Genomic DNA, 12,212 nt, shown 5'->3' with positions numbered 1-12,212 from the left:
AAGGTTGGCCAGACCTTATCTGGAAATCTGGAGGTCTTCCCCCTGACTGATCCCATTAATTAATATGCTGGTGTCTGTGCGGCTGGTTATGAGCAATCTGGTAAATGGAAAAAAACCACAGAGCTGAATGGTGCCTGAGTGGATTACGGCTCACATGGTTATGTCTCAAGGTGTCTGGTGAGCAGTTACAAGGTGAGGGGGCGGTGAAGTCACGTACCTATATTGCCTGGTTGGGAGTGCTGGGACCGCTCTCTCGCTCCCTGCGGTCTCCGCGCGGAGCAGGAAGTATCGATAGCAGCCGCTGCAGCTTGCAGCGGTGAGTGTACTGGGAGCAGGATGAAACGCAGCAGCAGCAGCAGCAGCAGCAGCAGCGGCAGCAGAGGCGATGGAACTCCGGCCCGGGCCCTGGCCGCCGCAGCCCGCCCCGGCTCCTGCCCTTGTGGACCCGCCCGGCCCTTGGCCTCGGCGCCTTAGTCGCCCCAGGCCAGCTGAGCTCCCCCCTCAGTGGCTGGACGCAGCAGCTCAGTGGCTGTTCAACGTGGCCGCGGCGGACCCGGCGAAGGCGGTGGCGAAGGCGGTGGCGGCCGCCCCACGTGGCCGTGCCGCGTCTGCCCCTGTGATGGACTCAAACCGCCACGCTCCCAGGGTTCGGCTCCAAATGATGGCGTTCGGCCCGCGCGGGGCGCGTCCACAGACACCAGACACAAACAGCTCTAAGTTTAGGAGGTTTAATTGGGAGGGGGAGTGAGGACCGCGGCGCGGGAAGAGAGAGGAAAGAGAGAAGAAAAAGAGAGAGAAAGATGGAGGAAAGTATATATATATATATATATATATATACATATATGTCGTGATGTAGCAGTCCAGGTAAAGGTGGGAGCTGAACCCAATGAATTCTGGGAATATCCGTTGTCTTGACGACAAGTCTGTGGGCCCGCCCACATCTGCCGTGCTGGGTGCTACCAACCAGTGCATACCTTTAATGCCAGCGCTTGAGAGGCAGAGGCCTGCGTATCTGTATCTCTAAGTTTGAAGCCAGACTGGTCTAAAAAGTGAGTCTGGGACAGCCAGGACAACACAGAGAAACTCTGCCTGGAAAAAAAAAAAAAAAAGGCTGTTGGATTCCATCACCAAGTTTCAGTTATTGTTGGGCCCTGGGCCCTCCCCCAGGCTAGATTAAATACTCTGTCGGCTGAGCCACGCCTGGGCCTCGGGCCTCGGGCCTCGGGCCTCGGGACACCAGAAGCTTCCTTTTGCATTAGAAAGCAAAGCCCTGGCTAGCTAGATTCCATCCTTGCTAGCTTAGGTGAACAGTTAACACCTCCCAGCACAGACTGTTGGCTCTAAGCACACTTTTCCACTACAGAGGAATGCCTGGGGAGAAGGAAATTGCTGCTTCTGTATTTGCTGCAGAAAACTACAATGTGTGATACAATCAAGGAAGCTGGAGTCATGGAGTCAAAGGAGATGCACTCATTGGTGAGTCAAGAGATCTGAGCACCAACAAGGAAAGTTGCTATGACTGGCTGGAAGACATCAGACACACCATTTGTCCACAATTTTCTAAATAAACACAGCTTTATTCACTTTTCCAAGAATGCCATTGACCCTAAAACAAAATAAAACAAAACACCCATCATAGAAGGACTATGATCTTTCTCTTGAAAACGCCTGTCACATCTAAGTTACTAAAGACAGTTATCTTAGCTAAGGTGAATATGTCACAGGAAGTGCCATTTAAATAGACACTTTTTTGTATGTTCTTGAGTAAGACATGAAAATATTTTTACTGGAATTTCTAGTTCTCTCTTTTTAGAAAAAATAAACAAAACACTTATTATGCATCTGGATGCTACAGCACCCACGTGGAGGTCTAAGGGCAATCTAAAAGAGTTGATTCTCTCCTTCTACCATTCCTGGAGAATGAACTCAGGTTGCCAGGGTAGGCAACAGTTATCTTTACCCACTGAGCCATCTTAAAGGTCCAGGGTCTCCTTATGTAACCCTGACTATATTGACACTCTCTATGATCAACTCCAAACTCATAGAGATCTGCCTGCTTCTGACTCCCAAGTGCCAGGATCAAAGGCATATGTCACCAACCTGGCAAGATTTATTTAGCTTTAATCAAGTGTGAGTATGCACGTGTATACAGGTGCCCACAAAGGCCAAAGGCATCAGATCTCCTTGAGCTGGAGTTACAGGCAGTTGTAAGCTGCCTGATGTGGGCGCTTAGAGGGTCTTCTGAAAAAGCAATATGTGCTCTTAACCACTGGGCCATCTCTCCAGCCCCCTTCATTCTAAATTGTTATTATGAGTAGTTAAAATATATTTATACCGTTTCATTCACACTTACTTAACTGCTAACATTTGCTAACTCTGACAGGTCTCTGTTAGGGGAAGGGTGGCTGTGGAGTTCCCCAGCTGCTGGGAGGAAAATAACTACAACTTCCAAGTGCAGTTTGGGTGTATCCCATGACCCAAAACCTCAATGTCTGAATTTTGTTAAATGAAAACTACTCAGGCTGCTTGCTTGAAGGTACTGACAGGGGAGCACAGCTACTTGTATACTTTTGTCCAAAGACCATACAGGGAAGCTTGGAGAAGCTTATTTTCCTCATCCACAGATGCAGGAGGGAGGAAGGACCACAGGACTAGCCAACCAGATCAGCAGAGTCAACCCTGTGCTCAATGTGGTGGCACACATGAAAGCCAGATTGCCATCCCATCCAAAGCCACTGTTTTGGACTAGCTGCGGTACCAGAAATCCACATAGAGAGCTAGAGAGGTGGCTCAGCAGCTAAGGGTACTTGCTGCTCTTATAGTAGACTAGAGTTTTATTCCTAGAACCCAGGTTGAACTGGACCAGAGTTTGGTTCCAGGCCCCAGGCTGAACAGCTCACAATCTCCTGTTTCTTCCTTCCAAGTTCTGGTATTACAGGTATGTCCCACTATACCTGTTTTTCTGTAGTGGTGAAGATGAAACCCAAGGTTTTGTACATGGTAGGCAGCTCTTTGTGAGGTGATTTGCATAGAATGGCCCCCAAAGGTCATATATTTAACTCTGTGATCAGTAAGGGGTAGAGATACTTGAGAAGGATTTGTAGGTGTGGCCTTGTTGGAGAAAGGACATCACTGGGGTGGGCTTTGAGGTTTTAAAAGCTCATGCCAGGCCAAGTGTCTTTCCCTTCCTGCTGCCTGAAGATCTGGCTGTAGCTCCTTCTCCAGCACCAGGTCTACCTACAAGCTGCCATGCTTTCTGCCATGGTGATAATGGACTAAACCTCTGAATTGTAAGCCAGCCCCAATGAAATGCTTTCCTTTTTATAAGAGTTGCCTTGGTCATGGCATCTCTTCACAGCAATAACCGAACACTGACTAAGACATTTTGTTTTATAAGACGAAGAATGAGCCAAGTCTGGAGGAGAAAATAAACCCATGTGTCACATCATTATGGGATCTCTCAGTGCTTGTCTACTTGAAAGATAGAATTCAGTCAAAGACCATCGTTGTTTGGTGAGGTGAGCCCTGCAAATAGAGATTGGATTGAGCCTGGAGAGATAGCTCTCAGTAGTTAAGAACTAGCTAGTCTTCCAGAGGAGCCATGTTCAATTCCCAGCACCCACAAGGTGACGTACAACCATCTGTAACTGAAGTTCCAGGGTTTCTACTGCCCTCTTCTGGCCTCCTTGGGGACTTCATGCATGTGGTGCACTTCCATACAAGCGAGTAGAATGTGTATATGCACATTTTAAAAAACATTTTCTTACTTATTTTAATGCTATGAGTACTCTGTCTGCATGTACACCTGCATGCCAGAAGAGGGTATCAAGACCCCTGTATGATGGTTGTGAGCCACCATGTGGTTGCTGGAAATTGAATTCAGGATCTCTGGAGGAGCAACCAGTGCTCTTAAGTGCTGAGCCATCTTTTCTGTGTAGCCCTGGCTGTCCTGGAACTCACTCATGTAGACCAGGCTGGCCTCGAACTCAGAGAGCTGGGATTAGAGAGAGAAAAAGACTACAGTGAACAGCCCCAAGATAGGCTGAAATCTAGTGGGTTCCACATTGTGGATGATGGTGACGATGGATATTTATGTGGCCTATTTGTTGGGTGACTTTTTTTTTTTTGGCTTTTCAAGATAGGGTTTCTCTGTGTAGCCTTGGCTGTCCTGGAACTCACTCTGTAGACCAGGCTGGCCTCGAACTCAGAAATCTGCCTGTCTCTGCTTCCCAAGTGCTGGGATTAAAGGTGTGCGGCACCACCACCTGGCAACAAACGCTTTCTTTTAAAATGCAGTTTCCATCAGGATTCTTGGGGGAAATATCTGCAACCCTATGTACTCCACAGGCAGAGGCAACGTTTAAGGCCTGCCTGGCCTACATCGGGTCAGGGAGTTCCAGACCCGACAGAGAAGCAAAATGAGACCCTGTCTCAAAATACAAACTACTAGGCTGGGGATATAGTTCGGTGGCAAAGGGCCATGGCACTCAGCATATTTTAGGCATGTGGTCCTGAATTTGATTCCCCAGCACTGCTTATGATGGGGTAGAGAAGACAGACTAGCCTGTGATCCCAGACCCAGAGCTAGAAGGTGGAGAAATGGAGCTTCAAACTCTTCCTTCACCTCACCACTCAAGGCCACCTGGGCGATATTGGCCCTTATTTTAGAAGAAAAAGAAAAGTCACCGGTGGTGGTGGAAGGGGCAGTGTGCACCTTAACCCCAGCACTGGGGAGGCAGAGGCAGGCAGACCTTAAGATGGAGGCCAGCCTGGTCTACAGAGCGAGTTCTAGGACAGCCAGGGCTATACAGAGAAACCCTGTCTGAAAACAAACCAACCAAACAAACAAAGTCACATTGCCCTTCTTTCAGACAAGCTCATCCAGTAAAACACCTGCTGCTAAGCCTGACAACCTGGCACCATCCCCAGAATGACCCACATGGTAGGAGGAGAGAAGCAGATATTATACGATAAGTAAATAAATGCATTTTTTTTTTCAAAGTTGAAGATCGAACCTAGGTCCCATGCATACAGGGGATAACTCCGCTATTGAGCTGTATTTCTTTTCTTTTCTTTTTTTTAAGTTTTTTTCTTTTTTTAAATTTTATTTTATGTGTATGAGTACACTGAAGCTGTACAGATGACAGTGAGCCATCATGTGGTTGCTGGGAATTGAGCTTAGGATGGCCCTGCCTCCGATCCTGCTCACTCCGGCCCCACTCGCTCCCGCGTAATACACTGTAGCTGTCTTCAGACTCACCAGAAGAGGGCGTCAGATCTCATTACATGTGGTTGTAAGCCACCATGTGGTTGCTGGGATCCGAACTCAGGACCTTTGGAAGAGCAGTCGGTGCTCTTACCCACTGAGCCATCTCGCCAGCCCTGAGCTGTATTTCTAGTCTCAGAATCAATACTTTACTTTTGTTTTTACTCATATGGATGTTTTGCCTGCAGGTATGCCTGTGTACTTTTTTTCTCCCCTGAGACAGGGTTTCTCTGTGTAACCCTGGCTGTTCTGAAACTCACTCTGTAGACCAGGCTGGCCATGAACTCAGGGGTCTGGGTATTTCTTAACTGCCTGGTTCCCTTGAAGGGCAGAGAGGGCATTGGATCTCCTGGGCCTAGACTTATAGACACCTGTGTTTGTCATGTGGGTGCTGGGAATTGAACTCAGGCCTTCTGGAAGAGCAGAAAGAAGGTGCTCTAAACCACTGAGCCATACTGCCTGCCACCAGTATCAGTATTTTTAAAAATTTTTTTAGAAAGATTTATTTATTTATTTTTTATAAATGAGTACACTCTGTAGCTGTACAGATAGTTGTGAGTCTTCATCTGCTTGTTGGGAATTGACTTTTAGGACACCCCCTCGCTCAGTTCTTGCTCGCTCCGGCCCTGCTCGCTCTGGCCCCACTTGCTCGGGCGTAATTCACTGTAACTGTCTTCAGACGCACCAGAAGAGGGCATCAGATCTCATTGTGGGTGGTTGTGAGCCACCATGTGGTCGCTGAGATTTGAACTCAGGACCTTCGGATGAGCAGTCGGTGCTTTTACCCGCTAAATCAGTACTTTGAATGAGTTTTTTCCTCTCTGATAACCTGTTGGCATCCGCTGACGTGTTCTGCCAATGAGGTTATTCTCATGGAGCCCCAGTAATTAATTTGTTGTTGTTTGTTTGTTTTTGATCTTTAAGATAGGGTCTCGTGTAGTCCAGGCTGGCCTCAAACTTACTATGCAGCCAAATGACCATGAACTCCTGAGCCTCCTACTTCTACCTCCCAAGAGCTAGGATGACAGGGACTACCACACCCCTGTCTAGAGAGGAGCAGTCAGATAGACCCACTTAATAGGGAGACCCAGATGGCAATGAGGTCTCCAGGGCCCCTTTCCAGACAAGCACCCTGGCTTCCTCCCCTCACTTCATAACCCTACACTTCTCTCTGGAAGAAACTGCCTGTGCGACTCTCTCCCTCCAGAGAGGGCCCAGCTAGCGAGCTCAGGAATTATTCATTGAACTCTCAGGTTTCTTATTAGTACAGTAATGGGTTCTTGGGAGCGTGGAATCAGCACGCCAGGGGAATTCACCCATGCTTTGAAAGTGCAGCATCGATGTAGGTTTCTGTCCATTGCTTCTCTCTTTCTCTCTCTCCCTCTCTTTCATTTTCAAAACAGGATTTCTCCTCTGTAGCCCTGGCTGTCCTGGTACTCTCTCTGTAGAGTAGGCAGGTCTCAAACTCAGAGATTCACCTACCTCTGCCTCTCAAATCCTAGGACTAAAGGTGTGTGCCACGACTGCTTCGCATAACTTTCTTGCTCAAGTCTGTGTTAAAATACCTTTACCAACTCCCAGCTGTGTAAAATTATCAGCTTTATCTCCCCCCCAATAAACAGGTGACACCACTAAATGCCAGTTAAAATGTGTGTATGCATGCACATTAGCTGATCCTTAGTACAGCGGCTAGATGAGTCAGGCTCATAGATGGTATATGTAAGCCAGCCGTGGTACACGCCTGTGGCTTGGCATTTGGGAGGTAGAGACAAGACCTTTGCAAGTCCTGAAACAGCCTGGCCTGTCTGTAGATGGGGTTCTAGGCTAGCCAGTGCTACAAAGCAAGACTCCATGTCAAATAAAACAACAAGAAAGTGGGGGTAGGGGTGAGTTGGAGGAAGGATGTGTGTGAAAGGGCCCAACTTTAATCCTGGCACTCAGGAGACAAAGAGAGATAGGTGTCTGAGAGTTCACACCCAGCTTGGTCTACATAACAAGACTTTGTCTCAAAAGAGAAAAAAAAAACGAAATTCGGGGAGGGGCAGGGCTGGAGAGATGGCTCCATAGTTAAGAACACTGGTTGCTCTTGAAGAGAACCTGGATTGGCTTCTCAGCACCCATATGGTGGCTTACAACCATCTCTAACTCCATTTCCATGGTATCCAATACCCTCTTCTAGCCTCTGGGAGCACTATGCACAAACATGATAAACACATATGCATGTAAAACATTCATAAACATAAAATAAAAATAAATATATGTTTCATTTGTATGTTTGTTTGTTTGTTTGTTGAGACAGGGCTTCTCTGTCTAGTCCTGCCTGTCTGGGAATTCACTTTGTAGACTAGGCTGCCTGAAGCTCATATAGATCCCCTGCCTCTACCTCCTGAGTGCTGGGATTAAAGGTGTGCACCACCATGCCTGGCTCAATAAATCTTTAAAAAATGAAACAAGGGCTGGTGAGATGGCTTAGCGGGTAAGAGCACTGACTGCTGTTCCGAAGGTCCTGAGTTCGGATCCCAGCAACCACATAGTGGCTCATAACCACCCGTAATGAGATCTGATGCCCTCTTCTGGTGTGTCTGAAGGCAGCTACAGTGAATTACTCCTGGAGTGAGCAGGGCCAGCAGAGGTCCTGAGTTCAATCCCCAGCAGCCACACACATGATAGCTCATGGCCATCTGTACAGCTACAGTGTACTCATACACAAAAAAATAAATAAATAAAATAAACCTTAAAAAAAATGAAACAAAACTCCCCACAGAAATATAACATGGAACTAGAGAGATGGCTCATTCATTAAGAGCACTGACTGCTCTTCCAGAGGTCCTGAGTTCAATTCCCAGCAACCACATGGTGGCTCACAATTATCTGTGGTGAGATCCAATGCCTTCTTCTGGTGTGTCTGGAGATAGCTACAGTGTACTCATGTACATTAAATAAATAAGTAAATAAATCTTAAAAGGAAAAGGCCAGTCTGGGCTATATAGCAAGTTCAAGATCAGCTGGGCTACAGGAACTCCTGATCTAATCAATCAATGAATCAATCAAATTATGTATAAATCATTACATATGTTATAATTAATTTTGTCCCTTTTATCCCAAGGGGCTCATACTCTGGATTTCTAGTGGCAGCATAAATAGTATATATAGAGGCACTGTGATTCAGTATTGACTTGATTTCACTAATATAACGTCTGTGGCTGGGGGCCAATTGAGATGACCACTGAGATGGTAAAGAAAGGTGGTTGTTGGGCTGGAGAGATGGCTCAGCGGGTAAGAGCACTGACTGCTCTTCCAGAGGTCCTGAGTTCAATTCCCAGCAACCACATGGTGGCTCACAACCATCTGTAATGGGATCTGATGCCCTCTTCTGCTGTGTCTGAGAACAGCTACAGTGTACTCATAAATAAAAATAAATAAATAATATTAAAAAAACAGAAAAAGAAAAAATAAAAGAAAGCTAGTTGTTGCCAAGCCTGATGACCTGAGTTTCATGCCTGGAATTGACATGATAAGGGAGAGCGTCCTACAAGATGTCCTCTGATCTCCATACTGGAGCCCTGACACATGCATACATACACACACACACACACACACACACACACATACACACAATAAGTAAACAAATGTTTAAGACTTTTGTGTGTGTATCACTAAACAACTAACGTAACTGAACCCGAGAAGGCCTTGTACTTTTAGATATCCTCCTGCCCCAGCTTCTCCAGTGCTGTCAACTACTGACTTTGATATCCTAAGAGATGATTCAGTAGTTAGAAGTATTAGCTGCTCTTCCAGAGGACCCAGGTTCAGTTCCCAATGTCTACATGATGACTCGCAACTCTCTGTTCCAATGGATCCATTACCCTATTCTGGTCTCCTAAGGTACTACGTGGGTTACCCAGACACAAAATATCTATACACACAAAATTAAAATGAGTAAATCTTTTTTCTTCCCTTTAAAAGAAGGTGTTTTGTGCTTAACTTTTTTTTTTTTTTTTTTTTGGTTTTTCGAGACAGGGTTTCTCTGTGTAGCCCGGGCTGTCCTGGAACTCACTCTGTAGACCAGGCTGCCCTCGAACTCAGAAATCCACCTGCCTCTGCCTCCCAAGTGCTGGGATCAAAGGCATGCGCCACCACCGCCCGGCTGTGCTTAACTTTTAAGGGCTGAGATCACATCTCCCTTGTCTCATTAATTAGATTTATTTTACTTTTTATAATGTATGAGTGTTTTGTTTGCAGATACCCTGGAAATGGAATTACAGTGGTAAGCAGATTTGGACGTACAGCTAGGGCTCTTAACCACTGAGCCATCTCTCCAGCTCCTAAAATAAGTATTTTAAAAAAGACTTTAGCAGTTACCCTGTGAACTGTCTTATAGTCCAGGATTCTCTAGTTGTCTCTGTGTGTTCCTCCCCCCTCCCCCCAGCTCCTGGGTTTCCTACACACCTAGCCTAGACTCGGGACAGCTTTTGGGGAGGAGCCTCAGGTGTGCAGCTTCCTAGTAGGAGGCTTGATGTTGTCTGCCCAACATGGGTGAGGCAGTGATCTCTGACTGCGGTAAGGCTGGACAGGCGGGGGAGGGGGCACCCTGCTCTGCTGGAGGGAAGGGAACATCTTGCTGGGTTTCTAAATGCCCTGTGTTTGTTTGAAAACATTCAAGGCTAAATAAAACTACATTCCATGTCAACACTGCATCTCGATCTGCACCAGTAACTTCTGAGACTGCACCCAGCCTTCTGGGAGCTCTGTCCATCTGTCCATTTTCCATCTTTCCAATCCTGGCCCCACCTACCTCTGTATTATATTCTTAAAAGCCCTAGAGCAGGCTTCCAGTCCCGTTTTGCTAGAGTCTCAGCAGCTTCTATAACACAAAGGGCTGTGTCAGCAGGCTAGGACTGGGTAGAGGTGGTTTCAAGGACTTCAGAACCAGTGTGAACGGGATCAGTGGGAGTGGGACTCTGAGAACCTTCTCAAGTCCCTTCCTCTCCCTCTGCTTCCTGCCTGCTGTGAAGAGAGCAGTCTCATCCACAAGGCAAGGTGCCGATCTGCCTTTGAATGAGCCGGCCATAAAAGATTGAGGTCCTGGTCCTGTCTTAAGTTGTGTATCAGGAACTTGTCCAGAGGGAGGAAAGAGCGGCTAATACAATGCTCAAAATGTTTCCAGTAGTGAGGCGTTAAGACAACACCCAACAGGCCTGAAGAGGTCTAAGGAGATCACCAGGAAAGCAGTGCCTCCAACTGCAACATCAGCTTGGACAGTCCGCAAGCTGCACAAAGGTACTCAGCTTGGAGGGCAGGCAAGAGCAGAAATCCTGCCAGCTTGCCAGAGCTCTGTTTTCTTCTGATTTCTACAAAGGCTGATGCACAATAGCCGGTGGTATTGTGTGGAGAGCGGTAGAGCTGGAGGGCATTCGCCTTGACAAGATGGCGCCTACATCCGCTGTCGACTCCTGGTAAACAACTGTTTGCGCATGTGCGTAGAGTGAAAAGGCGCCTAGTCACGGCCCATCCCGGGTGTCACATGGGTGATGAGCAAACAGCCAATCATGGGCGGACACGCCGTGCTGTGGTGTATATAAGCAGTGCCGATTATTGGCTCGGGGGTCTTCCTCTTCATGATGCAATAAATGCTTGCTGCAGAAGGATCCTAGTGTCTTCGTGTCTTCTTGCTGGCGAGACGACTGGCGAGACAGGGTACAGCATTGACTTTCTCCACCCACGTTCAAAAGCCACTCTCTAAATAAATCACATTACAGAGGCCTCTGAGGACCTAAGGGGAGGTACTGTGACTGAGGGGTGGACAAAGTCAGGAGGAAGGCAGTATAGGAACACACCTAGAGGGTCCCACAGAGAGAGGTTTGATTGCCAGTTGGAAGCCTCTCCAACTCCCTTCTTAATCAGCCTCCTCACACACAAAATTATCCTCTTACCTCCACATGTGTACTATGGCCACGCACACATCATCATCATCATCATCATCATCATCATCATCATCATCATCGCCGCAACTAATAATAGGGCTGATGGCTCAGTGGGTAAAAATGCTTGTTTTTTTTTTTTTAAAAGATTTTACATATATATATATATATATATATATATGTTAGTATACTGTGACTGTCTTCAGACACCAGAAGGGGGCATCAGAACCCATTACAGATGGTTGTGAGCCACCATGTGGTTGCTGGGAATTGAACTCAGGACCCCTGGAAAAGCAGTCAGTGCTCTTAACCGCTGAGCCACCTCTCCAGCCCAAAAATGCTTGTTTCACAAGCATGAGGACCTGCCTTCAGTTTCTTGGAACCCACATGGCTAAAGCAGAGAACCAACTCCCCAAAAGTTGTGTTCTAGCCAGGCAGTGGGGCACACACCTTTAATCCCAGCACTTGGGAGGCAGAGGCAGGCGGATTTCTGAGTTCGAGGCCAGCCTGGTCTACAGAGTGAGTTCCAGGACAGCCAAGGATATACAGAGAAACCCCGTCTCAAAAAACAAAAACAAACAAACAAACAAAAAAAAGTTGTGTTCTACACTTTTGGGAACACTTTTTGGGCACTGTGGTATGAGCAGGCCTGCTCTCAACATATATATTCAAAACAAATAATTTTTAAAGTAATAATAATAAAGTTAAAAATAAAGAACTCTCGCTTAAAGAACCCACCAGGAGACACCTGTTCAGTCTTATTCTCTGAAGCATTTTGTTTCTCCTTGAAAGGGTGAGAATAGGCAGCGGCTCTTCATGACAGGAGCCCTGGGTCAGTCACTCTCATCTGAGTCCAGGAGCCCAGGGCCTCACCACTTTAGGCAAAGGCTGGCACTGCACACCCTCAGCATTTGGAGGCTGGAAACAATCCCACCCTACCACTTCCGCACCTGCTCCTTCCAAGAAGAGAAGTGTCCCATGTCCAATGCCAAGTGAGACAGTCATTGTCTGTGCAGCCCTGAGAC

At 47.0% G+C, this 12,212-nt stretch overlaps 1 long non-coding RNA gene across 1 annotated transcript; it reads left to right on the top strand.

The window, feature by feature from the left end:
• The first annotated feature begins 831 nt into the window (after positions 1–831).
• On the top strand, positions 832–1,644 carry LOC116079218. The gene is made up of 2 exons (XR_004113830.1): positions 832–1,049; positions 1,364–1,644. It is a non-coding gene; the product is annotated as an uncharacterized LOC116079218 (long non-coding RNA).
• The last annotated feature ends 10,568 nt before the right edge of the window (positions 1,645–12,212 follow it).

This window comes from Mastomys coucha, unplaced genomic scaffold (assembly GCF_008632895.1).
Source record: "Mastomys coucha isolate ucsf_1 unplaced genomic scaffold, UCSF_Mcou_1 pScaffold5, whole genome shotgun sequence".
NCBI lineage: Eukaryota > Metazoa > Chordata > Mammalia > Rodentia > Muridae > Mastomys > Mastomys coucha.
This window is presented reverse-complemented; position numbering and strand designations above follow the sequence as displayed.